At 57.9% G+C, this 25,065-nt stretch overlaps 1 protein-coding gene across 6 annotated transcripts in view; it reads left to right on the top strand.

The window, feature by feature from the left end:
* LOC114486256 (histidine-rich glycoprotein-like) overlaps positions 1-25,065 on the top strand; it is a 100,023-nt gene that overhangs the window by 1,995 nt on the left and 72,963 nt on the right. For all 6 annotated transcript variants that reach the window (XM_055084710.1, XM_055084714.1, XM_055084715.1 and 3 more), the window contains exon 2: positions 17,369-17,497. The gene's annotated coding sequence lies outside the window, so the exon portion shown is untranslated. The remainder of the gene's footprint in view (positions 1-17,368; positions 17,498-25,065) is intronic.

Raw genomic sequence — 25,065 nt, 5'->3', positions numbered from 1 at the left:
CGCGCAGGCTCAGCGGCCACGGCTCACGGGCCCGGCCGCTCCGCGGCACGTGGGATCCTCCCGGACCGGGGCGCGAACCCGCGTCCCCCGCGTCGGCGGGCGGGCTCTCAACCGCTGCGCCACCAGGGAAGCCCTGGCCTTGTGCTTTTGCCGAATGCTCCCTGCCCGTACTCCACAGCGATGTCGGGCGGCCAGGGCTTGGCCCGGCAGGTGCTGGGTGCTGCGGAGCACACCTCTTTTTTTGTGTGTGGTTTGTTTCCTTGTTTCAAATCAAGCTACGAGGCTTTCAAAAGAGTGTCAATGAATCACCAAAGAATTAAAGATACGCTTTTTACATGACTATAGTGAGCTCGTTTGACTTCTTACCGAGAGATGACAGAGCTGCTCCGGAGGAAGACTCCAAAACCGGGACAGTGGAAAAGGCCGCTGGGGTGACAGGGCAAAGCTAGGTGCCCAGTGGGTCAGGGCCTCCAGGAAGCAGAGTGATGGGCACCCGCCGGGCTGCTCCGCTGCCCCCGTCCTGCCCCGCCACGCCTGCCCCTCCAGCGGGCGCGCTCCGCGTGGTCTGGAGGCTCCCGCGGTGACTTCCTGCCAGGCTTTCACATCGCGGGCAGCTTTCTTACAAGCATGTGGTGAAGGGCTTGGTTCCCTACAAAATGTCTGGTGCCCCCACTTGGTGCTTCAGCCATTTGAGCGATCGCCGGGCTAGGTACCCCCGGGGCTGGCGGGATGGGCAGTGCCTGGCGGGTTCTGGTGATTTTAGGCTAAAAATGAGCTCCGGCTTGCGATGCGCTCGGGCCGCAGAACATGGGCCTGACTGCTCCTGGGAGGATCTCCCGTGTTGACGGTGCGGCCCGTGTGGTTCAGGGTCAGGGTGCGGCGGGGGGAGCCTTGGCCCGTCTGCGGGGGGAGTTCTGCGTTCAGCCCGACGGTGCCTTCTTGCCGGCATTCACTATGTTGTTAACCTGCTGTGAGACGGGGTGACCGCCCCGGCTTTATTTCAGAGGACGCGTTGCACGCCTCTCGGAGCCCGTAAATTAGACGGCGAGATGCGGATAAAGGATTAGTGTTTTTCATTTATGGATTCCACACGCGCTGGAGGTCTATCGAGAATGTGTAACTGTGAAAGAGGAAAATTAAAATTTTTCAACGTGAGAAAGAAATTCACGAATGAAAGGATAACGTTGATGGTTTAACTTCCCAGCTCGGCCCGGTGTGTGCCGGGGGCCCTTCTGGCTTCGAGGGTTCATGAGTGGAGGCGGGCCGGGGCCTGAGCATGAGGCAGGAGAGGGTCCCGGCGCCCCCGTGGCCCCCTCAGTCGGTCGTCGTGGTCGAGTGTGAAGGGGACAGCTGAGAGGAGCGACTTCTGGCCGGAGCAGCCTGGTCACGGGGACGGGGCTGCCGTGCGCGGGCGGTGGTTTAGCAGGTGTTTCTCTTCCTTCCTTTTGGCTTACTGTGCAGGTAGCTGAGTCAGGCAGGAGGACGCTGGGCGTGAGCACCTCCAGGGCCCCTGCCGCGGCCCCCGTGTCAGGGCCCCTTCCACACAGCACGTGACCCGGACGGCTGTGCTGATGGGCGAGCAGGCAGGACACAGGCCGCAGAGGCCTGGCGACCGCGCCAGCCTCCACCCTCTGCGAGCGGATTCCAGGGGCGTTTGAGTCGGTGGTGAGGCCGGGAGGCCCCGGCAGCTTCGTCCTGTTGGAGGCACGTGTGTGTCCTCAGCTTCCCCCCGCCGCCCCGCAGCGGGCATCGTGATCAGGTCCCGGTTGGCTGTTGGCGCCCATCTAAGTGACCCCCGGGCCCGGCCCACCCCGGGGTGGTTCTGTGTGGACACATGCGTGTCGTGAACAGACCGGGTCTGGGTTCCGTCTGGAGAGAGATTGTGTTGTAAAATGGCACCTGCCTCATAATTTAAAATCTCGAGGTTACTTTTATGTGCTCTTTTCAGCAGGCTTAGGGGCCCACGTGCATTAGGTCACAGGCCTGCAGTGATCCTGGCCTGGTTCTAGGCTGACCATTCAAAACGATCTTTTGTTACCAAATTCAGCATCCTGCTCCTCCACCCACATCTGTGTGGACTAACGCAGCACAAGGTCCTGAGCTGTTTTTTTTTGTTTGTTTGTTTGTTTTTTTCCCCCGGTATGCGGGCCTCTCACTGCTGTGGCCTCTCCCGTTGTGGAGCACAGGCTCCGGACGCACAGGCTCAGCGGGCATGGCTCACGCACGGGCCCAGCCGCTCCGCGGCACGTGGGATCTTCCCGGACCGGGGCACGAACCCATGTCCTCTGCATCGGCAGGCAGGCTCTCAACCACTGCGCCACCAGGGAAGCCCCTGAGCTGTTTTTGCAGAAATAACCCGGAGCTCTTCTGGCTCTTTGGACAAAATCTCCGGAGGGTGAGCAGGTCATACCCGCCTCTTTCTCCCCCGGCTTCGGGCAGGCACACGGCACAGGGGAAAAGGTTGGAGTGGGGCATTGGTTGAGCCCCGGACCCTGTAACAGCTGGGCTTCTCCCTGCAGAGGGGGCCCCGGAGAGGCCCGTCCCCCGAGGCGGAGCCTGCCCTGCCTTGTCTCCAGGTGACCTGGGGCTGGGTTGTGGGGACAGATCATGGGCAGGCCCGCGGGGCTGGGATGCTGGTCGGATCATGCGAGAGGTTTTCACCGCCACGTTTTAAGTCCGTCCATGTTTTTGTTGAGCCTTAGATGTGGAGCAGATAGGAGTGTGGATACGTAACTTTATCGCGAGGTTGGTTTGTGTCAAGCGGGGGGCTACCTAGAGACGTTTGCCTCTTCGTGGGGCCGCGGCTGCTGCTCTGCAGTGTTTCACACGCCTGTTTCCTTAGGGTTCAAAGAAGGTGGCAAGAGGAAAAAGCAGAAGCAGAGAGAGGAGTCGAAGAAGAAGAAGTCGGCCGCGGGCCGCCCGTAGACGGGCCGCATGGAGCAGCGGGCACCCAGCCGAGGGGCTGCGCGCACGCGCTCGGTGCCACACCTGCTTCGCCGCCGCCCCGAGACCACACCTGCTCGGCGCCGGGGACGCTGGGGGCACACCGGTCAGGGCCCGGGGGGCGGGAACACGGAGCCGCCGGACCGCGCCTGCTTCCCCGGCTCTGCGCCTGCGCATCCCCCGGGCGGCTGAGGCCGCCCCGCTTCCCTGGCGCACACCTGCGGAGATGCTTGCAGCTTTGGCCGTGTGGCGCTCTGACGGCGCGTGCATGCTTGCGACACGACCTTCGCTCCTCCACTGAGCGTGTGAATCTAGACTCAAGCACAGGGCGACGTAAAGGTGACTCCTGACCTCGGGTGACCTTCTCTTCAGTTTCGGGGGAGCCAGACCTTCACGGTGACCTGGCCGCTCGAGGTGTGGAGCCCCCTCACCGTTTATGGTTTTAATTCTAATCTTCTCGAGTAGCCCGTCTTTCCTTGGATCCGTAGTTATTTTGGCGGGGACACAGGAGTCTACAAAATCCTGTTCAGTAGTAGCACCTCTGGCTCTTCGGTTAGGCTCAGGCTGGGGGGAAGCAGACGAGCCCCTCCCACATGCAGCTCGTGAGGTACTGAGCACAGGCGCCGAGCCGGGTACGGGCTCCAGCACCGGCTCCTTCAGAAGAATCGCTTCCCTTGGGCTGGGGTCTCCCAGCTTCCCGCAGCGACTCCTCCGCAGGATCGAGGCCCTTAACCCCCTCCCCGCCCGCTGCCAGGGCCCCTCCTCTCACTCCTGCACCCGCCTGAGTCTGCTTGCCCTTTGTCCCCGGGCACCGAGGGCATCGTGAAAAGCTTGGACGGGATTTTCAAACGCCAGCAGCTTCCACCCAGCAGTGTGGGGAGCCCGGGCACTGGGGGCACAGCTTTCATGGCCGAGCTGTGGGCTTGGGTGCCGGGAGCGAGCTGACGCGTGTGGTTCTCAGGTGACTGTGCAGTTTGCTCCGTGTACCTGGTTGTGGTGGAAGCTGGTGTGGGCTCGGGTGAAGAGTGGACTGGTGTTTGATGCTTAGTGTGGACAATGTAACCATGAAAGCGTAACGGATTTTAAGTGCTACCCACGTAAATAAACTGTAAGCGTTATTGACTAACACTTGCCATCGTTCATAAACATCAGTTATTAGTAATTAAAAAGAAAAGCAGTTCTTCTCTGTCGTTTCAGTTATGAGAGATCAAGTGATATTTTGGGGGCAAAAGTCTAGATTCTGAGATGCATTACTGTAGGGCGGAAACGTTTTAAAGAAGACGTTGCCACTGAAGGTACGATGGCTGAAACCGTCGGCCTTGCTGACACCGTGGGAAGCGCGGAGATGAGCCGGGCACTCCTCCAGACTCTGTCTTGGCAGAGGACAGTGGTCACGTCCCGGGGCCGTGAAAGGAGGGTCACTCCTAGGAGGTGGAGCCTCTCCGAGTGAGGACCACCACGCAGGACACCCTGACGTGGTTCTGCTCAGCTGCTCACAGCCCAGAGCTTCCCTGCTGTGGGGACCCAGGGTGAGGGCCGGCCCGACGCGAGGAAGGTTCCAGGTCCTCAGGGCCGGTCACCCAGGATAGGACACAGTGTCCGTGCCATGGGGCAGAGTCCCGGCGGCCGTCAGGCTGCTGGGGACCCCGCGGCCGTCTTCACACAGCCCTGCCCTGAAGGCCACTCCTGAGTGAAAAGGGGAGGCCCACGGGTGGGTCCCACCTCGGAGGGGAGGGGAGAGGGGGCAGAACCAAACCAGCCCGGGGGTGGGCACAGAGCTTGTGGGGCTGGAGCCACCTCTTCCCCTGTGTTAGGAGGGTTAAGGGCTGCAGAGCTCACGTAAGAAACGTTCAAATTGAAATGCATACGCTCTGATAGGACATGCCGTGTCCCGTCCCCAGTCTGATGGGGCAGCATTGAACCAGGAAAATGCTGTGGAAACCTCCACAGGGAAACTCTTCCAAACTCTTGTTTGGAGCCTTCAAAGAGTGGGCCGTATAACATTAATAATCACGCCTGATTTTTCTTTCTTTCACTTTTGCCAAAATGAGGTTTTATTTTGAAGGTCGTTTGAGAGCAGGGAGACCTGGGACTCAACGGGCTCGGGCTCCAGGTCACACCTCGACGCACGCCGGTGGTCCTGGTCACCCCTGGGTGCTTCCGCGGAGCTTCTGCACCCCATAGGAGCAGAGACTGCCCCCTCCCCCGGCGCCGGCCCCTCCCTCCTTCCTCGGCATCTGAGTCTGCCGCCCAGAGGCCACCCTTTCGGGTCGTTTGGTCTGCGGTTGCCCACCTGGGGGACCCCTCCGGCGCGCCCCTGTCTGCAGCGCCCTCTGGGCCTCACAGGCGGCGTCCCGGGAACCTGAGGATGGCCTGGGCCCAGAGTGGACGAGGACCGCTGGGGCTGTGGCTCTGGCCCTGCCACGCCGCCCCCTCCATCCGGCACCGAGCAGCCGGGCAGCTCTGAACACCACGCCGGAGGTGACCAGTGCGGCGGGGCCCCCTCCTCGCGGACAGAAGAGCTGACGGAGGCCCGGCCGCGGCACGTCGGGCGGGGCAGCCCCGCGGACGGCCCTGGCTCCAGGTGGGCAGGAGGGAAGGGCGGCTGCGGAGCTGCGTCCGCCCGGGAGGGCGGGTGGCGGCCCACGTGGTCCTGCTGGTGGATGGGCCCTCCCCCCGCCTGGTGCGCAGAGACGAGACCGGGTTCTGGAGAGAGCGGTGTTTTCTTGTCATCGCGCTGCTCTCTGGGGGGTCCCTCCCTTACCCCGCGGCTGCTCCCTCGGCCCAAGGACGGTCCACCCGGCCCTCGGCGCCCTGCCACCTCAACGGAAGAGCCCGCCTCCCGCTGGGCCCCCGCAGAGCCCGCTGTGCTTGCCTGGCCTGGGACCTGGGGACGGACCCCCGGGATCGCGGGCCGTCCAGGGGAGGCGGCCGGTGTTCGCAGCCAGGTGACTGCCGTGAGCTCCGGGGACGCCGCAGGCGCGTCACCCCAGGTTGAGAGCAGGGCCCCGTGTCCCACGCAGAGGTCCGGGCTGCCGGCCCCCGCCCCGCAGGGCCTGCCCAGAGGCCGTTCGCCCACGCACAGAGGGGCTGTCCCTTGCGACTCTTCCCCCGGCCCCCGGGGGCCGCTCCCGCCTGGCTTGAAGCCTGGAGCGCGCAGAAGATGCACGGCACCCGCTGGCCTCCCCCTCACCGGGCCCCGGCCCTGGCCAACAACTGGAGACCACGACAGCCCTGCCTTTATCGTGGAGACGGCGCGGGGGGCGCCTGGCCCGGGGACCCTCCCCAGCCGCCAGCGTCCAGCCCAGTGCTCTGCAGGGAGGCTGCTGAACACGCGTAGTTGGAAGAAGCGAACGAATGAAGTGGCTGAGGAGGGGGCGCCCGGGCTCCCGGCCTTTGGAGGCGCAAACTCACGGGAGGCTGCCGTGGCCCCGTTACCGCCTGTCCACGGCTCTGCCATGAGCTGCCTAAGATGCCATGTTTTTTAGTCCTGGTGAAGTACAGAGGACGTAAAATGGACCATTTTAACCATTTTTCATTGTACAGCTCAGGGGCGTTCAGCACAGTCACACGGTTCTGCCAGCGTCACCACCGTCAGTTCCAGCCCTTGATCTAATCTCCCCAAACCGTGTCCCCGTGAAACATGACTCCTGCCCCCGCCGCCCCCCCCGGGTCCTTCGTTCTGTCTCTGATTCGGTGACTCCAGGACCTCGTGTGAGTGGGGTCACCCAGGGCTTGTCCTCCTGTGACTGGCTTGTCTCGCCCAGCATCCACGTCGCCGTGGGCGTCAGATTTCTCGGCTGAATCACATTCTGTGGTGGGTGACCACGGTCCCCGGAGGGGCGGACGCTTGGGTCGCTGCCGCTGTGCCGCGTCCGGCCTGCGTGCTGATGTATAAGCAGCAGAGGGTCCGACCCTTCGGGAAACGTCGCGTCCCCTGGCGAGGCGTGGGCTGTGTCAGCCTCCGCCCCGCGCGGTGCCTGGCAGGGCTGTGCTGTTGTCTGGGGGTCGGGGGGCAGCAGGAGTGGACGGGCCCATGGAGCGCCTCGGGCACCAGGGAGCCCGAGGCTTGGCAGGGGCCTGAGACGCAGGGCTCGTGGCTGGGCCCAGCCGGCAGAGCCTTCCTGCCGCTGTGGCTCGGGGCCCTGCCCGGTGCTCGCTGCCTGCGCTCCGCTCCTCAGGCCGCCGCCTCCCAGTTTCGGGCGCCCGCAGCCAGGTGGCTTTGGTGGACGTGTGACACCAGGCCCCTTCCTGGGCCCGCCTGCCTGCCCCCTGCAGCTCGCGCGGGCCCCGCTGGGTTTCCCGTTCACTCTGGCCGTGCCTGGGCCACCGGGGCACCTCCCCGCACCCGCTGCGTCCACGTGGCTCTCAGCTGAGTCTGCCCGGGGTGGGGCTGATGGGTGTGGACGCCAAGGGCGCCCCAGTGTTGGGTGGCTGCAGGACAGGCCCTGGGGTGGGCGTCAAGGTCTCACCAGGCGTGGTGGCCCCCAGCCCAACTAGAGACCCGCTCTTGGTAGAGGCCGCGTGAGGGCAGAGGGTTAGTCCAGCTAGGCACCCGGACCAGGCCGCTGCCTCGGGCCCCACTGCCGGGCGGGCGCCCAGCTTCTCAGATTGAGTCCAACGCCGTGAATATTTGTCAGAAAATGGCTCAGCGTTTGTTTCATCCGGATTCCCGACTTCTTCCCCAGGAAGACGTGGAGCCATCGACAAGCGGGTCCAGCAACTCTGACCGGAGCCCCGGGGCGGGGGCAGGTTGACGGGTGAGGCCGCGTTCCCAGCGGCCGGTGTGGGTGGCTGGCGGGTGCCGGGCGCGGGGCTGGGTCTGGAGGAGACGCCGGCGCCGCGCGCCGCCCTGCCTGGCGCGGCCCCCGCCTGGCGCGGCCCCCCGACGTGGGGCGGCCAGGGCCTGTCGGCAGCCGCTGCGTCAGCGGATTCCTGGCCTCTGTCTCTGGGGTTTTCATAGATTTCGCTTGGTCAACAGCATTCATTCTTAGTGGACAAACAGAATTCAGTTTTGTGGCTTAGAAATGATTGTTTCTCTGGCCAAGTAGCCGTTTAAACAGTGACTGGGTGGCCCTGGGTGACCAGGACGATGAACCCGCCCGTTCCTGAGAAAGCTGACGTCGTGCGTGGGTGTCGGCCAGGCGTCTGGGTCTGGAGTGGAGGCAGGCCTGGCCGAAACCCTGGCAGGAGAGGGCGGGGCTGCGGGAAGCCGTGAGCCCCTCAGTCCACCAGCCAGGCCTCCGAGACACTGCTCGTCCCTGGGGTGGCACTCAGCAGGCCCCTGCCTCTTTCCTTGTTCTCCCTTGAACCCAGGTCGGGGTCTGCCCGCCCAGAGGGGGAGCGTGTGGCTTCCCAGGGCTGGTGCTGCGATGCCCCCGGGATGGGACACCCAGGTGCGCTGGACTCCTGGCCGTCAGGCGCCTGGCTGTGCCCCTGTCCTTTTACAAAGGAGACCACAGGCTCCACGATGTCACATACGGCCCCTGATGTCCACAGAGAGAGGAGAGGTGGGCTCTGAGCTGTGTCTGTTTGACGTGAGATTTATGCCCCGACCTACCTGGTCACGCTCAGCCAATGCCAGAGGTGTTTCGTGCAAAGCTGGACCAGCTCGCCTGTCTTCAGGGTGGCTGGGGAGACGGCCTCCCCGAAGCATCGTCACCTCTTTACGACGATTCCCTTCCGGGCGGGAGTGGTCCTGGGGGTCTTGAGCCACCTCCCCACCGGGTGACGCCCGGATAGGCGGCCTGGGCTTTATCAACCCAACTCGGGTGCTTTGAGGGTGAAAAGGGCTCAGGACTAACCTCGCCAGGGTGTCGGGGGTGTGTGCTTGGTTCCATCCAGGCACCTCACGTACCAGTTGCCGGGGAGCTGAGCATCCTGAGTTCTATTCGGCTTTTACTTTTTTAACTTGGTAGTAGGGAGATTTTCTTACAGAAAAGTAGCTAGATTTGACAGTCGTGTGTGGGTGTGTGATTTGCAGACCATTTTAAAGTAAATCAAACACTTTGTTCTTAAATACTTCATATGCATCTCCAAAAATATCATTCTTTGCACACCCTCAATACCATTATCACGCCTCAGAAAATTAACAGTAATTCCCCAGCGCCACCAAACTCCCAGTCATTTTCAAAATGATTTTTATAATGTTTTAAAACCATGCTTCACTCAAGACCACATTCTCCTTTGTGGTTATGTTGCCTATTTATGATGAGAAGTCTTCATCACGTGCGTTGTATATTTGAATGGACAGAGTACTTGGCACCTGTCGGTCTGTCTGGTCCAGATCCTCCCTTCAAAGCCTGGACATCCTCTCCTTTTGCCTCTGAGTGTCCACCACGGTCTCCCTCTGTGTTCTCAACTGGAGTTCTCTGAAGGCGGATTTTCCCGAGCCCGCTCTGGGACCCTGAAGTGCAGTTTGTACAGAAAAGGCCTGATAAGTGCGGTGTCTTTTCCCTATTTTTCAGTCCTCAGAGTAATGCTTGTTTTCTGACTTCCTCCTCGGACACCCAAGGTGACCAGTTACTTTCTCTTTTTAGTCTCAGATATCTTTCCTGTGTTTTGTCCACATCCCAGGGTGCTCTGGGTGATTGTGAGGGATATGTGCATTTAACCAAGGGTCATCCCAGGACTCAGAGTAACTCTGGGGTGCTGGGCTAGGCCTGGGGTGTGTGTGTGTGTGTGTGTGTGTGTGTGTGTGTGTGTGTGTGTGTGAGTGACAGAGACAGAGATTGAGGCAGAGACGCTGCAGGAAGCTCTGGCCTGTGGACTGCCTTCCTCAGGAGGGCACCGTGGCCCCCCGCAAAGACTGCAGAGGGCTGGGGTGCTGTGCTGTGAGAGGGAGGTCCATTTGTTATCAGGGCCCTGAGATGTTAAAATCCTTTGGGAAAAGCTCACAGGGCTGAACGGATGGGCTGAGAAGACAACACGGCCTCTCCCGTGACCCAGAGCAGCCCAGGTGGGAGGAATTGCAGGCCTAACTTCCAGTGACCAGCAGAGGCCGGGCCCAAGGCTGCCCTTCTTCCTTCCTGGGCCGGCTTCTGCCGCCAGCTCCTTCCAGATGCCCATGGCCATTGGTCGTGGAGGAGGGGCCACCGATGGTGATTGGTCTACCCACCCACCCCCATCATCCATCTATCCATCCATCCATCCATCCACCCATCCACCCATCCACCCATCCATCCACCATCCATCCATCCATCCATCCGTCATCCATGATCCATCATCCATCCATCCACCCATCCATCTATCCATCCCTCCATCCACCCATCCATCCATCCGTCATCCATCCATTATCCATCCACCCACCCATCCACCCATCCATCCATCCACCCATCATCCATCCAGAGCATACCAGTCATGCGTCTGGCGTGTGCAGGCTTGTTGGGGGCACAGCTGTACGAGCTGCAGCCTGCCCCGCAGATGGGACCACATGCACTGTCCACAGGCAAGAGGAGTCACCCCCGGTCTTGCCTTCTCAGGCCACATCCCGGCAGGGGGCTCAGACAGTGCAAGAGGAGCTCCGAGGAGGGGCATCTGCTGCCGGGGGTCTGGAGGAGTGTTGTCGGTGGGTGTCGGTGTGTGGAGGCGGGCAGATGGTCCAGGTGAAGAGAACTTGTGGGAAGGAGGGTCTGGGCCAAGTAGGATGGGGAGCAGTGGGGTGGAGGAGCCAGGTCAGGGCAGCTTCCAGGACAACCAGAGTCTGGGCTCGGCGCTGAGCCCAGCAGAGCAGGCCTGGCCTGAACACGGCCGGCCGGAGGAGAGGGCTCCGGGCTGGCTTCTGCCGCCTGCCTAGGCTCAGGCTCCCTGCCGATGGGCCGGCGATGGGCCTGCCCTGAGGACCACGTCCGCCCACGGTGGGCAGGGCAGCCTCGCCCCATGAAAGCCCCTCCCAACGTCAGAGCAGGTCCTTTGAGCTCAGGCCTGAGTTTGGACCACGGAAGCAGCAGGAACCAGGTCTGGGGATGGGTGGGGGGACGGCGACAGGGTGACTTCCCAGGTGCCCGCTCGCTCTTGCAGGAAATGGCCGCTGCTTCAGGCCTGGCGCCATCTGTGTCTTCTGGCAGCCTTGAAGTTGCCACCTGTCACTTGATGGATCATTTGTCACTTGACAGGGATCACCTGTCACCTGGCAGCTCACCCCTGGCTCCAGGTGCGGGTCCTGCCCCCAGCCCCCTCTCCTCGGCTGTCATCCCTGGACGCTGCGAGGGGTGCCCTCTCCGCAGCGTCTCGTCCACCCTTGGGCGGCACCGAGCAGGCCTGGAGGACGCTTGCACAGGAGAGGAGTCCAGAGGGAGAACTGGGATGTGGGGCAGCACCGAGGACGCCCGCCGGGCGGAGCAGCCGGGGCACGGGACCAGTCAGGCCACGAGCATCCTGCGGCCTCTGGCCACAGCTGACGGCCCGGCCCTGCCGCCCAACTCCTGGAGACCCCACGTCCCGGCAAGGGGGTCCACGTGCCAGCCCGGAACCTGTGAGGAAATCGGGTCTTTGCAGACGCCATCCATCTAGCTAAGGACCTGGTCTTGCGGGCCAGGGTGGCCCCAGTGCAGGGGTTGGCGTCCTGTAAGACAGGGAGGATGCCTGAGGCTCAGACATGCTGGGAGGAGCCCGGGCGGGAGCTGGGGGCATGGCCGCCACAGCCTGGGTCACACCCTGGCCCCATGCATCCATCAGTCCGTCCGTCCATCCGTCCATCCATCCATCCGTCCATCTATCCATCCATCGCCTGCGGGCGCTGCTCTGGGAGATTCAGCTTAGGATGCGGTTTCTGTGACGTAGCACTTCAGCATCTCAACTTAAAAAACCCACATCAAATATTTTCTGAAGATTCCCGTGTGTCTGTGCAGTTTGGAGGGAATTTTTCCTTATCCAGGGTCTTCAAGGAGGAAGGTCCGTGTGGCAAGATAGCCTTTTATGGCGCAATATTTTCTGTGGCCACAGGAGGGCGACTCCATAAAGGAAAACAGGACTGTGAACAGGAGCCCCACCTCTGTCCCCTCCCACATGCGGCTGCACACGCCTGCACACACACGAATACCTGCACACACGTGCACACGCCCGCACACACACGCATACCTGCACACGCCCGCACACACACGCATACCTGCACACAACTGCACACGCACACCAGTGCACACGCACGTGCATACCTGCACACGCGCACACACACCTGCACACACGCATACCTGCACATGCCCACACACACACATACCTGCACACACCTGCACACGCATACCTGCACACACACGCACACCTGCACACACACATACCTGCACACGCCTGCAGACACACATGCATACCTGCACATACGTGCACACAGGCGCACGTGGTAGAGTAAATCGGTCGTCCTTAAACTTTAATAATGTTGAACTTAATCAAGGCTAAAGTGAGTTGGAGGGGGAGGGGACCAGAGTGGTTTCCTCTCTCCTCGGTGGAATAAAATAGCTTTACTGGAGAGCTGGAAGCCTTTCTTGTGCAACATTTACCATCTAGTCTCATCATGTTATAAATAACACGTCAGAGGATTCACAAGAACACAACTTTAAAAGATAAAATTAGGCTCCACCAATAGCTCCAGATTCTTTTCCTACACTCACACGCCAAGAACATTTCTATATCTTTCACTCAAATAACATCTGACAAACGGTAATTTGTAGTTTCCTGGGCTAATAGAGAAAAATAAAATCTGTTGTTAATCTTTCTAGCACCTTCTGGCTGAAATAATCCCATGACCTGCTGAAGCCTGCACTGGTCCCCCACTAGTAGGTGATGGGGAGGAAACGTCAGGCCTGCCCAAACTTGCACCAGAGCCCCGCCATCCCGGCTGCCTGGGAGCAAATGGGAGGCATTGCATCTCTGCCCTTGAAAAAAACCCATCTTGGAATTAAAAAAATTTTTTTATTGGAGTATAGTTGCTTTACAATATTGTTAGTTTCTGCTGTACAGCAAAATGAATCAGCTATACGTATACAGAAATCCCCTCTTTTTTGGATTTCCTTCCCATTTAGGTCACCACAGAGCACTGAGTAGAGTTCCCTGAGCTATACAGCAGGTTCTCATTAGTTATCTATTTTATACATAGTATATACGTACGTAGTGTATACATGTCATTCCCAGTCTCCCAATCCATCCCACCCCCCCCTTCCCCCTTGATAGCCATACGTTTGTTCTCTTTGTCTGTGTCTCTGTTTCTGCTTTGTAAATAAGATCGTTTATCCAATTTTTTCAGATTCCACATATATGTGTTCATATACGATATTTATTTTTCTCTGTCTGACTTACTTCACTCTGTATGACAGTCTCTAGGTCCATCCAGGTCTCTACAAATGACCCACTTTTGTTCCTTTTTATGGCTGAGTAATATTCCATTGTATATATGTACCACATCTTCTTTATCCATTCGTCTGTCGATGGACATTTAGGTTGCTTCCATGTCCTGGCTATTGTAAAATAGTGCTGCTGGGAACATCGGGGTGCATGTGTCTTTTTGAATTATGGTTTTCTCTGGGTTTATGCCCAGTAGTGGGATTGCAGTATCATATGGTAGGTCTATTTTTAGTTTTTTAAGGAACCTCCATACTGTTCTCCACAGTGGCTGTATCAATTTACATTCCCACCAACAGTGCAGGAGGGTTCCCTTTTCTCCACGCCCTCTCCAGCTTTTATTGTTCGTAGATTTTTTGATGATGGAGAATTGTTTTTGAAGCTCTTGGTGCGAACATGCAGCTGTTTCATTAATCCTGACTTTTACAGTGAGTCATTTCTCCAAGGTGTGGTTTAACTTTCTAATAACTAGTGGAAGTCTTCCTGTCCCCTAAGTGTGATGTGACACTTTGTGACGTCAAAGAGGGTGACATCTAGTGTCCCCCGTCCTCTACTCCCTACCAGACTGTTATTGAAACCGAGGTGAAAAACAAGCTGACGGAAGAATTGAAACAAAGGGAAAGAAGGCAGCGGTCAAACCCGAACTGCCCCAAAACCCTAATTAACACCCATGAGGAGTCATCGCCCCTCCCCGTCGGTCCCCATTTAAAACGCACAGGGGGGAATTTGAGATACGTGCTGTGCTCTGACATGCCTGCTGCAGCCTCTTCCTCAAAACGACCCCCCTGATCCAACCTCGGACCTAAGAAAACCTCTGGGGTCACCAGCCAGTCTAGGAAACGACATCCTTCTAATAGATTGGCTTCCATTTTGATGCCAGTCAATCGATTTATGTGACTCCTTTGTGAGCTTCAGTCTTAGGCTTAAAGGGTTTACTGTTTGCGTTGGAAGGACAGCGTATGACAGTAAGCGTGGGGTTTCAAGTGTCCTTCCGTGTAGTTGTAAAAACCTCGCGTCAGTCGGGGGCTGGGAGACTTTCCCGGCACCACACCCCAGCTGAGGCTCCAATCAGACGTTTAGAGGGCGGCCGTAACAGTTACACTGCCCTATCGTCCAGATTTAGGAACTAGGAAATACAGGCATGGTCTAGAAAAATTCATCTCCCCACCCCTTTTATGTGCTCTTAAATCTACTTTCTTTTCATTTTAAGCTGCATCGACAAATACTTCACTGTAAGTCCAAGCTTCTTGGGAGAATATAAATATTAGTCAGATCTGCCAGCTAAATACCTTTCATTAGAGCCAGGCAACCGATTTCATTTCAGAGTAAGAGGCTGCCTGCAGATTTCTGGAATTCTATTTTTTATATACGGTCTCTACCGCTTACATATTTTTAATGCAGTGTCTGTTGTCAGATCAGAATAACAGGACCGACCCGGTGCTGATTACTCTGTGGAAGTGACTTTCCTCGCGTGTGGGTCTAACCTTCGGCCGTGCTATGGATTTGCCAGAACTGACATCATGATCTCCTCAGCACAGTTTATATTTATCACAGCCACTTTAGAAAGAGTTGGAATTAATTAGGGAATGTTTCAAATGTCAAATCGTTAAATGAAGCTGTAAAAAGTAAATTGTGGTCTTTGGCAAAGCAAGTATTTCATAAAATCAGATCCCTGGAATGAAACGGTCATTGCTCTGAAATGTATAGTTTTATTACCACTTTTACGGAGACGCACGGATCAACAGTCCAGGAGTTTTAGATTTGATACGAATAGTGACGCGTTACAGCTGCCACAGGAAGTCATGGGGTTTGATGTCTACGACAGCACCAGAGACCTGAGGACGTATTCAGTCGAAACGTGGCGTAGTTAAGGGTGTGTGTGCGTGCGGGGGGCACCTGCCAGATGTTCTTTGCATTTTAAAAGTCATTTACAAAGGGCTCAGAATGATAGATAACGTAGAAAATATTGACAGCTGAAGTGAACAAATACAGGAAGCTTCTTTGAAATAAATGATCAAGCTGCTGGGAGGTGACCTGGGGCATCCAGCAGGAGGGACGCTGCCTGTACACCGGCTGCCTCGCCTTTGTCACATGCCATCTGTGGTGACTAATGAGGACCACGGGTACCAACAACTTCAGAAATTCCCCCAAACTGAGAATCTTGTCTCCTTCCTAAATGTGGTTCTGATGACACAGAAACAGTTTCTGTTTCGATGCGTCGATGTTACTCACAGCGAACAAGCTGTGACAAATGAGTCTGTCGAGGCGCACTCACGATTTTTCTCTTTTTTTTCTGGTTGTTTTTGTTGAAAACACTTCTTTTTTCAGTGTGGAAGGAGCTGGCGAGGAGGTATGAACAGCCAGCGTCTGTAAAGCGTCTGCTGCTCTTGAAGCCAGGAGCCAGGACGTGGATGTTTGCTGCATGGTGCACACGGTCCGGGGGCGGCAGGGGCCCCGAGGCTTTTCACAGAAATGCACACGGACGAGGCTGAAGCCAAGAAACCCACCTCACGGTCAGAGGGAGAACTTCTGTCCCTGGGGGACAGCGTGCAGACTTCTACGTGGAGACCGTAAAGCCGTGGTGTGCAGTCATGTCTGTGATCAAATCTGTCTGGTTGGTCCGAGCCGACGGCCGCAGCTGAAATCAGTCCCCTTTCTTTTTTTGGTGTTGTTTAAATTATTTATTTATTTATTTATTTATGGCCGTATCGTGTCTTTGTTGCTGCGCGCGGACTTTCTCTAGTTGCGGCGAGCGGGGGCTACTCTTCGTTGCGGTGTGTGGGCTTCTCGTTGCGGTGGCTTCTCTTGTTGCGGAGCACGGGCTCTAGGCGCGCGGGCTTCAGTAATTGTGGCTCGCGGGCTCAGTAGTTGTGGCGTGTGGCCTCAGTAGTTGTGGCTCGCGTGCTCTAGAGCGCAGGCTCAGTAGTTGCGGCGCACGGGCTTAGTCGCTCCGCGGCACGTGGGATCTTCCCGGACCGGGGCTCGAACCCGCGTCCCCCGCATCGGCAGGCGGACTCCCAACCACCGCGCCACCAGGGAAGCCCTCAGTCCACTTTCATGTACGAAGTTCTCACGCTCCTCGGGGGTCAACCCGACACTGGCCTTTGGCTGCGTGAAGTGAGCAGGTGGGGCAGGCGCGCTGCAGACAACGCGCCGTCGCCACAGGGAACCGGGGTCCCGGCGTGGTCACTGCTGGATGGTTCCGGAGGCTTCTCTCTGAGATGGAGGAGCAGGACCGGGCTGACCTCCAGGCCCTTGGTTTACCGCGGCGTCTCTCGCTGCGCTGCTGCCTGGACGAGAGGCGCCCACAGCCCCTGCCGGGCCCAGCCCGTGTCCGCGTGCCTCGTGCGCGCACACGCAGTTACGCATGTTACACATCCAGACGTGCTGCCCTCGAAGCCGCCGCCTTGGGAGGGGGTGTTTACCCGATGATGCACCAGGGAACATGCTTTGGGATGACGTGGGGCTCTCTGCGCTTTGGTGAGTGTTTGGTCCTGGGAACAGCCAGGAGCTCGCCAGGGGAGCCTGGCGCGTGGAGGGGAGGCCGCGGCCGGATCGCGTCTGGGACGTGGCTGGGGAGTCCCGTCCGGATAAGCTGCTGATGCCGTGGGCGCTCGGTGGGGGGACCGTGAGAGGGAAGCAGAGATCTGACCCGACCTGATCAGCCACGACACTGGCTTCTGCAAGACGGTCCCTAAAGCGGGAGCCCACAAGTGCTTTGTGTCCTGTGTCCACCATCTGCCACGAGGGGCCACTTGTGCAGGAGAGCACATCCTGGTGAGCGCCAACAGGTGTCAGACGTTCACTTGATGTGTCACAGTCGTGGCTCAAAAGTTCAGCCACACGCGTGCGTGCGCGCGCGCACACACGCACACAGCATGCACGCACGCACGCAGCACGCGCGCACACACGCACGCACGCACACCGCACGCACGCGCACGCACGCGCGCACACACGCACGCACGCACACACGCACGCACACACGCGCGCACGCACGCACGCGCGCACACACGCACAGCACACACGCACACACGCACGCACACACGCACACACACACGTGCTCTCGCTCCTGGTGACTCTGAATCTTCTTCCGGAACAGGGTCTGGAGCAGCGCTGCCCACCAGGGAGCCCCCATCACGGCATCCTGTCTGGAGACCAGCTCAGCTTCACTCGTCCCAGCCTTCCTGAGTCCTCATTTACCTCCACAGACGGTCCGGGCCAAAGGCAGGTGAGAAGAGCCCCCGGCAGGGCCCCCCTGGGGAAGTGACTGCAGGGCTGGATGCTGGCCAGGCCTCCAGACCCTGGTGGGGGTGACAGGTGGGGTGCCACGGCCAGCGTCCAGCGCCCCGGGCGCCCCAGGCTCACGGCAGCTGGCACGCCAGGTGGCCGCTGGCTGGCCTTGGAGCGGGGCCTGGCCCAGGGGTTTAAAAACCTTTTCATGGAGGAGCGATACCCACGCCAGAAGCGCCCTCAGCAGGGGTGTTACGGTGACTTTTCACGCCCGCACAGCCAGCACGCGCCACGCTGGCGGCTCGCGTGGGATCGCCTTCCTGACGTCGGCCCGCGCCCCTCGCTGCGTGACGCTCGCGCTCACAGCCACGTGGGCCCCTCGCAGGCCTGTGGCTGAGGAGTCGGGGCCCGGCTGGGCCAGCGGGCGCGTGGAGTCTAGGTCTCCAGGAGGAGGACGCCAAGGCTGTGGCTGGTCCCGTCCCGCAGCCCCAGGACGGGCGTCCCACTTTGCCCCCAGAGGCCGCCCGGCTCCTCCTAGCGCTTCCCCGCGGCCCCCGGCAAGCTGGCCTCGACCTCCCGGCCTCTACTCCTGCCTCCCCGCACCCAGCCAGAGGAGGCTGTCAGCCTTCCAGGGGAGCGTCCTCGGCCCCTCCCGTCGCAGAGCAGAGGCCCTTTGCCTGGGGTCCGCAGGCTGCAGCGCTCAGTGGTGGAGTCTCTGGGGGCGTTATTCCGTCACCACCGCTATGTCCCCGTGTTCGCTCACCGCCAGTGGGCGCTGCACACGTTCCCGAGTGTCACTTGCTGGAGACGGGACTCCTGCCAGGCGTGGCCTGGGGGTGGGCGGCCCGTCTTGGGTCCTGGGCAGTCACTTCAGTGGGGAAGCGGGGGGCCCGGATGGAGCAGCGTGGGTGCCGGAGGCGTCGGGGGCGTGGCGGAGGGGCGGGGCCGGTTCCTGAGAGGCCATGTGTGGCCTTCGTCAGCTGGCTGGGGGCAGCCCTGCACTCTCCTTCTGCTACTTTGGAAGTGTAATGAGAGAGAGAGAGAGAGAGAGACGGAGGTGGGGGGGGAGTGAGGGGGCAGAGAGGGGGTGACTACAGGACCCGAGGCTGCGCTCGGTGGGTCAGGTGGCCGGGAAGCAGCCTCTGCACCCCTCTTTGCTTTGAGCTGTGGATGCCACCAGGGGCCACCCAGCGTCCCCTGGTGGAGAGACCCACACCTTTCGGGGAGCAGTGTCATCAGCAGGTGTCCTGTAGGGGCGCGCCCGCCGGCAGCCCCCTTTCCACGGGCGCTGCCTTCCCCCGGACTCATGGGTGCCCTGAGAGCAAGAGCTTGCACACAGGGTCAGAGCCTGAAGGAGGCTGTCCCGAACTTCCGATGAAGGTGACCCGGTCATTGGTGAAGCCAGCAGGGTATGTCTGTGGGGAGACCGGGCCCCTGGAACCCACCCGAGGACACGGGCCAGCACAGCCATCCCCGTGAGTGGGTTCTAAGCAGAGGGGCCTGGAGAGTGCTCTGGCTGTACCGTGTCCCCCAGTTTCTGTGTCGAGGCCCTGACCCCCGTCGGGCCTGTAGGGAGGTGATGAAGGTGAAGTGGGGTTGTAGGCTGGGGCCTGACCCCACAGAGTTGGCGTCCCCCTGAGAAGAGAGACGCCACTGTGTGCACGCAGGGATGACCCCGTGGGGACCGGGAGGGTGGCCGTCCGCGAGCCCAAGGGAGAGCCCTCGGGGGGCAGCCGGGCACTCGACGGGAGATGCCAGTCCTGTCCTTCCGGCCGCCTGGCCCATGGGGTGCGTTAGGGCAGCCCTCGCCGGCTGATACGAGAGCCCGGGGGCCGCGGCTGAGGCCCGGGCAGGTGCTGTCGGGAGGAGCTCGTTCAAACTTTGACTCCATCTGGGTTCTTCCCGCTTCTTATGCTGAGGCCCCAGGGGTGGGTGGAAGGAGAGATTAGAGTGTTTCTAATTATTTAAAATTTTCTTTTTAAAAGCTGATGCTGTTCAATAATTAGCTTTCTCTGGAGCCTGCTGTTTCCTACGTGGAAAATTAGAGGCCAACAAAAGTGTCAAAAAGAAAGCAAAATCAGCAACAATGAGACCCAGCCAGCCAGCCCCCCTCCACGTGACCCGAGCGAGGCTCCCCCATCGGGTCCCAGGCCCTGGCCCCCTGGGGCATCCAGTCTGGGTGGACACCTGCCCTGGACGTGCTCTGCCCAGGCCGCGCTGCCTGGACCTTGCGCCTTCACACCCAGACCTCAGATTGCAGGGCTCTAGCTGGGCGGGGGCCTCTCGGGGAAGCAGGGAAAGCCCCCGGGCGCGTGGAGCTCGGTAGCTCCAGCCGCCTGCTGACGGCCGACCACTCATTTCAGCATCTGGCACGGAGCTGGCCCAGAGCAGGGGTTTTAATGAGTGTTTGGACACCAGAGACCTGCCCTTGTGTCCACACCAGAGGTAAAGCAGGTGGAATCTTTTTCTTTTTCTGGCAGCGCCGTGTGGCTTGCGGGATCTTAGCTCCCTGACCAGGGATCGAAACTAGGGCCCCTGCCTTGGAAGCGCGGAGTCCCGACCCCTGGACTGCCGGGGATTCCCCAAAGCAGGTGGAATCTGGATGGCCGCTTGATCCAACCTCGGTGTGTCCAGACCGAAGGCCGGCCTCTTGGTCCTGGCGCCCGGCCTTTCTGCTGAGGCCTCCTCTGTCCTTTCGGGGCCTCGGTCTCTCCATGTCCACACACCTCGTTCCTCCTTCGAAGTCCCTGACAGTTTAGATGAGCAGGACGTTGGCTACAGGGCACGTTGTCCCTGCCCATAAATCCAATCTAGCTCCACCTGCCAGGAAGGCAGAGGTGAGTCCAACCAAGCCTGAGGCTTCCCGGTCATGTGACAAAAGGGCGCTGGTTCCTGCCGGTTCCTGCTGGTTCGGGCACCCCTGCCCGTGCTGGCACACAGGGAAAGCTCATCCCCTGCTGCTTGTGTTCTAGTGGCAGGAATGAAACTGTTTTGGCTATTCTGGGTCCCTTGAAATTTCATATGAATATTAAATCAGCTTCTCATTTTCTACAAAGATATCAGCTGGGATTCTTACAGGGACTGCATCAAATCTGTAGATGAGTTTGGGGAGAACTGTCATTGTAACAATATTATGTCTTCTGATCCATGAACATGGGATGCTTTCCATTTATTTAGACCTTTAGTCTCCTGCAACAATGTTTTGTAGTTTCAGAGTGTAAGTTTTGAATTTTTTTGTTAAATGTATTCCTAAGTATTTTATACTTTTAATGCTATTATGAATGGAATCGTTTTCTTGATTTCATTTTCAGATTGTTCATTGCAGTTGTACAGAAATACAGTTGATTTTTGGATATCGATCTTGTATCCTACAACCTTGTTGAACTCATTCATTAGTTGTAATACTTTTTGAGTGATTCCTTAGGGTTTTCTATGTTCGAGATTATGTCATTTGCAAATAGAGTTTTATTTCTTCCTTTCCGGTTTGGATGCCTCATATTTCTTTTCTTGTCATATTGCCCTGGCCCGACCCTCCAGCGGGACGTTCAGTAGTGGCGGTGAGAGCAGACTCCCATGTCTCCTCCTGATCTTAGGAGGGGAGCCTGCAGCCTTTCACCACGTGTGATATCAGCTGTGGGTTTTTTCTAGATGCCCTTTATCAAGTGGAGGAAGTTCCCTTGCATTCCTAGTTGTTTTTTTTTTTTTTTTTTTGAGTATTTTTATCATGAAAGGGTGTTAGTTTTTGTCAAATGCTTTTTTAGTAAATAAGATGATCATGTGATTTTTGTTTTTAATTCTGTTCATCTGATGTGTTACATTAATTGATTTTCGGATGTTAAACCAATCCTGTGTTCCTGGGATAAACTCCACGTGGTCATGGGATATGATTCTTTTTCTATGTTGCTGGATGTGGTTTACTAGTATTTTGTTGAGGATTTTGTTGTCCATATTCAGAAAAGATTGATTTGTAGTTTTCTCATGATATCTTTGTCTGGTTTTGGTATCAGGGTAATACTGACTTCATAAAATGAGGCATATTCATAAAATAAGTCTCCCAATCTGTGAAGTGTCTAGAATTTTGCTGGGGGCTCGACATGAAGTGTGCAGGTCCTAGAATCCTCAAGCCAGCTTTTTGGCTTTGAGTTTCCATTTGCAGATTAGCTTTGTCACCTTGCAAAGACTTCCAGAGTGAATTTAGACTGAAATATTAGAACTTTGACCGTTGGCGGTGCTACATTTCACCTCACGTCCAGTGAAATATTTAATTAATGAATGAACGAGCTCCCTACCCTCCTCTGCAAATTCCAGGGTGGTCAGAACGCCGTTCACTCTCCCAACTTTTTGAGACTTCTCCCAAACTGAAATTCCGTGTCTGCTAGATGCCTGTTTTTCATGCTTTTAGTGCTACTACTAATGCCTCATGGTCACTCAGCACTTGCTGTCTGTAAACCTCTTGCACACGTGACCTTGTCTGATCGTCACAAAACCTCTGCAGGTGCACTTTTACTGCCTCCGTTTTCTGGACGAGGAAACTGGAGGTGGCGGGTGACCTGCCACCGCCCCTGTGACATCGGGTTGGGGGGTACATGCTGGACCGTCGGCACGCAGCTGGGGCTGGCCCACAGCTGTCCCCGTCTCCGCCCTCGTCACCCCCGCCCCCGCCTGCTCTGCTCAGAGCTCTGAGCCGCCAGAGGACGACCGTGTCCCTTAAGGAGGAGGAAGCACGGATGCTACTGAGGCTTCCTTGGCAATTTGTTCTTTAATCAAAACCATCACAATTTGCAGCTCCATCTTGATTACGCCTCTCCCGCGGGCACCCCTGATTCCCTGCCTCATCCTTGATTTTTTATTTAATTTTTTCCCTCTCTTCGTGCTGATTTCTAGGTCAGAGACTTTGAGACTCATTCTTGCTTCAAGTGGGCTTGGCAGTTCTGCCCGGCTTGAGCTTGTTCATGAGGCCGAGGGACGGGGGGTTCCGGAGGGGCAGTGGGCGGCCCCCGCAGTGCAGGCCAAGGGCCCGGGCGCCCTCCTCCTTGACCTCTCTCTCTCTTTTTAAAAAATAAATTTATTTATTTTTATTTTTGGCTGTGTTGGGTCTTTGTAGCTGCACGCCGGCTTTCTCTAGCTGCAGCGAGTGGGGCTGCTCTTCGTTGCGGTGCGCGGGCTTCTCATTGCGGTGGCTTCTCTTCTTGCGGAGCACGGGCTCTAGGCGCGCGGGCTCAGTAGTTGTGGCACGTGGGCTTGGTAGCTGTGGCTCGCGGGCTCTAGAGCGCAGGCTCAGCAGTTGTGGTGCACGGGCTTAGTCGCCCCGCAGCATGTGGGATCTTCCCGGACCAGGGCTCGAACCCGTGTCCCCTGCATTGGCAGGACCAGGGCTCGAACCCGTGTCCCCTGCATTGGCAGGCGGATTCTTAACCACTGCGCCACCGGGGAAGTCCCTCCTTGACCTCTCTTGAACCCTAACCCCTGCCGAGCCAAGGACGAGGGGTCATGTTCTCAGCTTTCCTGGCCCAGCCAGCCTCACCCAGGATGCTGGGAGGCCCCTTACACGGCACTGTCCCGGGCGGCTGTGGGAAGTGGGGTCTAGGATCCCAGCATCCGCCTGTCTTGGGAGGAAGGGCTCCTGGGGCCTCCGGTCCTGATGCAGGAAGTCTTCCTCCTGTGCCCCCGGGGTCAGCTCTGAGGGAAGTGGGAGGAGAAAGAGGACAAGGCCCAGGGCCGTCCTGGGCGGTGCATCCCCCTTGGTGCCTTTGAAGGAAGAAATCAGCGTCTGCATCACCGGTCCCATTGCCGCCCGTGAGCAGGGTCAGCGAGGGTCACTTCCCCTCTCGGGTGGGGGGACGGTGTTGTCTGACACCCTTTTCCTCTCCTTCTGGGGGAGGCACCTGACGGGGGGTCACCACCAGCCTCTTTCTCCGACGGGGATATTACCCCGAGGCTGCTTTTCCTTAGCAGAATCTGAGGGGTGGTAAGGCCGTGGGGTGCTTGATGGGCCCGTGCCGAGATCCGAGGCCCCCGGTGGCCCGCTTTCCTCCTTCTGCCACAGCCCCCGCCCCGTTGGCTCCCAGTCCTTCTGAAAGTCCCAGCATCCGCCAGAAGCCGCTCTCGCCACCCCCCTGCCAGGCCATAATCTCTGGAACTTTCTGACCGAGGCAAGTTTCCTCACACCCAGCCCTTGGTTAATGGCACACCCCCCCATCACACAAATGCTCGTTCAGGAGAAGCTGGAAAGCACAGGAAAGTTGGAGGAAGGCTGTAAGAATCATTAATCACCCAGCACTGAGAGGTCAGTGTCGTAAAAGCTTTAGAAGATTTCCTGCCTGTTCTCTGACTAGTTCACAGATTTTGAGTGTGTACAGCTTTCGTTAGAAACAAAAGTGAAACCCTCACATGGACACAGTTTTGAGTCCTTCCTTCCCACTTAGTAGTATGTGTCCTGGTCGTTTTTCCCATCGTCAGCACTTTTCAAGACATCACGGAAATAGCTCTAGAGCCTTCCATCCTTTGGAGGTGTTACAGTGGGCTTGGTTCTTGTTTTTTTGATTTTTAAATTTTTATATTGAAGTAGAGTTGATTTACAACGTGTTAGTTTCAGGTGTACAGCACAGTGATTCAGTTATAGGTATACATATACATACATAGATATACTTTTTCAGATTCTTTGCCCTTACAGGTTATTACTAAATATTGACTATAGTTCCTTGTGTTATACAGTAGGACCTTGTTGATTAGCTATTTTATATTTAGGAGTGTATCTGTTAATTTAGGAGTGTATCTGTTAATTTTATATTTAGGAGTGTATCTGTTAATTCCAAGCGCCAAATTTACCCCTCCCCCCCTTCCCCTTTGGTAACCATAAGTTTGTTTTCTGTCTGTGATTTTGTTCCTGTTTTGTACATAAGTTCATTTGTGCTTGGCCCTTGTTAAAGCTCAACGTGGATACAACTCTGAACATGGCCAGTTCTCCCAGAAACGTACTTCCAAGACGGGAGCTGCACGCCCTGCTGGCCCCCTCTCTGGCCCACGGGGCTGCGGACGTGATCATCTCGAGGCACTAGATGTGTGCGCCTGTACGTGGTGTGTGTGCGTGTGTGCCCGCGCTGGCGTGCCTGAGATCAGACGCGGGCGCAGAGCTGGCGACACAGAAGTCCTTGCCTGGTTCTCTCTGGGGGCAGGAGGGTCCAGGCTTGTCTGGACACGTGTCACAGCCACTAAAAGCCGAAGGAGGTGATACACGTGGGCCACAGAGCCCCCTTGGGGTGGAGGTCACCGGGTGCGGCTGAGCTGGGCGGGGCCGGGGGCTGTGCCGTGGCTGCCAGGCCTGCAGACCGTGGATGAGAAACACGAACTGGGTAGCAGAAGCCCTGCTGTTTCCCGTTTGCCGTCACCGGGTGGAAGGGGGCAGTGGTGACTTTGGCTGTGAGCAGTTTCCGGTGTGAGGCTCACCCTTTCTGGGGAGCTGTGGCCTGTCTTTTTTTGTTTTGTTTTGTTTTGCGGTACGCGGGCCTCTCACTGCTGTGGCCTCTCCCGTTGCGGAGCACAGGCTCCGGTCGCGCAGGCTCAGCA

Source organism: Physeter macrocephalus, chromosome 5 (genome assembly GCF_002837175.3).
Source record: "Physeter macrocephalus isolate SW-GA chromosome 5, ASM283717v5, whole genome shotgun sequence".
Lineage (NCBI taxonomy): Eukaryota > Metazoa > Chordata > Mammalia > Artiodactyla > Physeteridae > Physeter > Physeter macrocephalus.
This window is presented reverse-complemented; position numbering and strand designations above follow the sequence as displayed.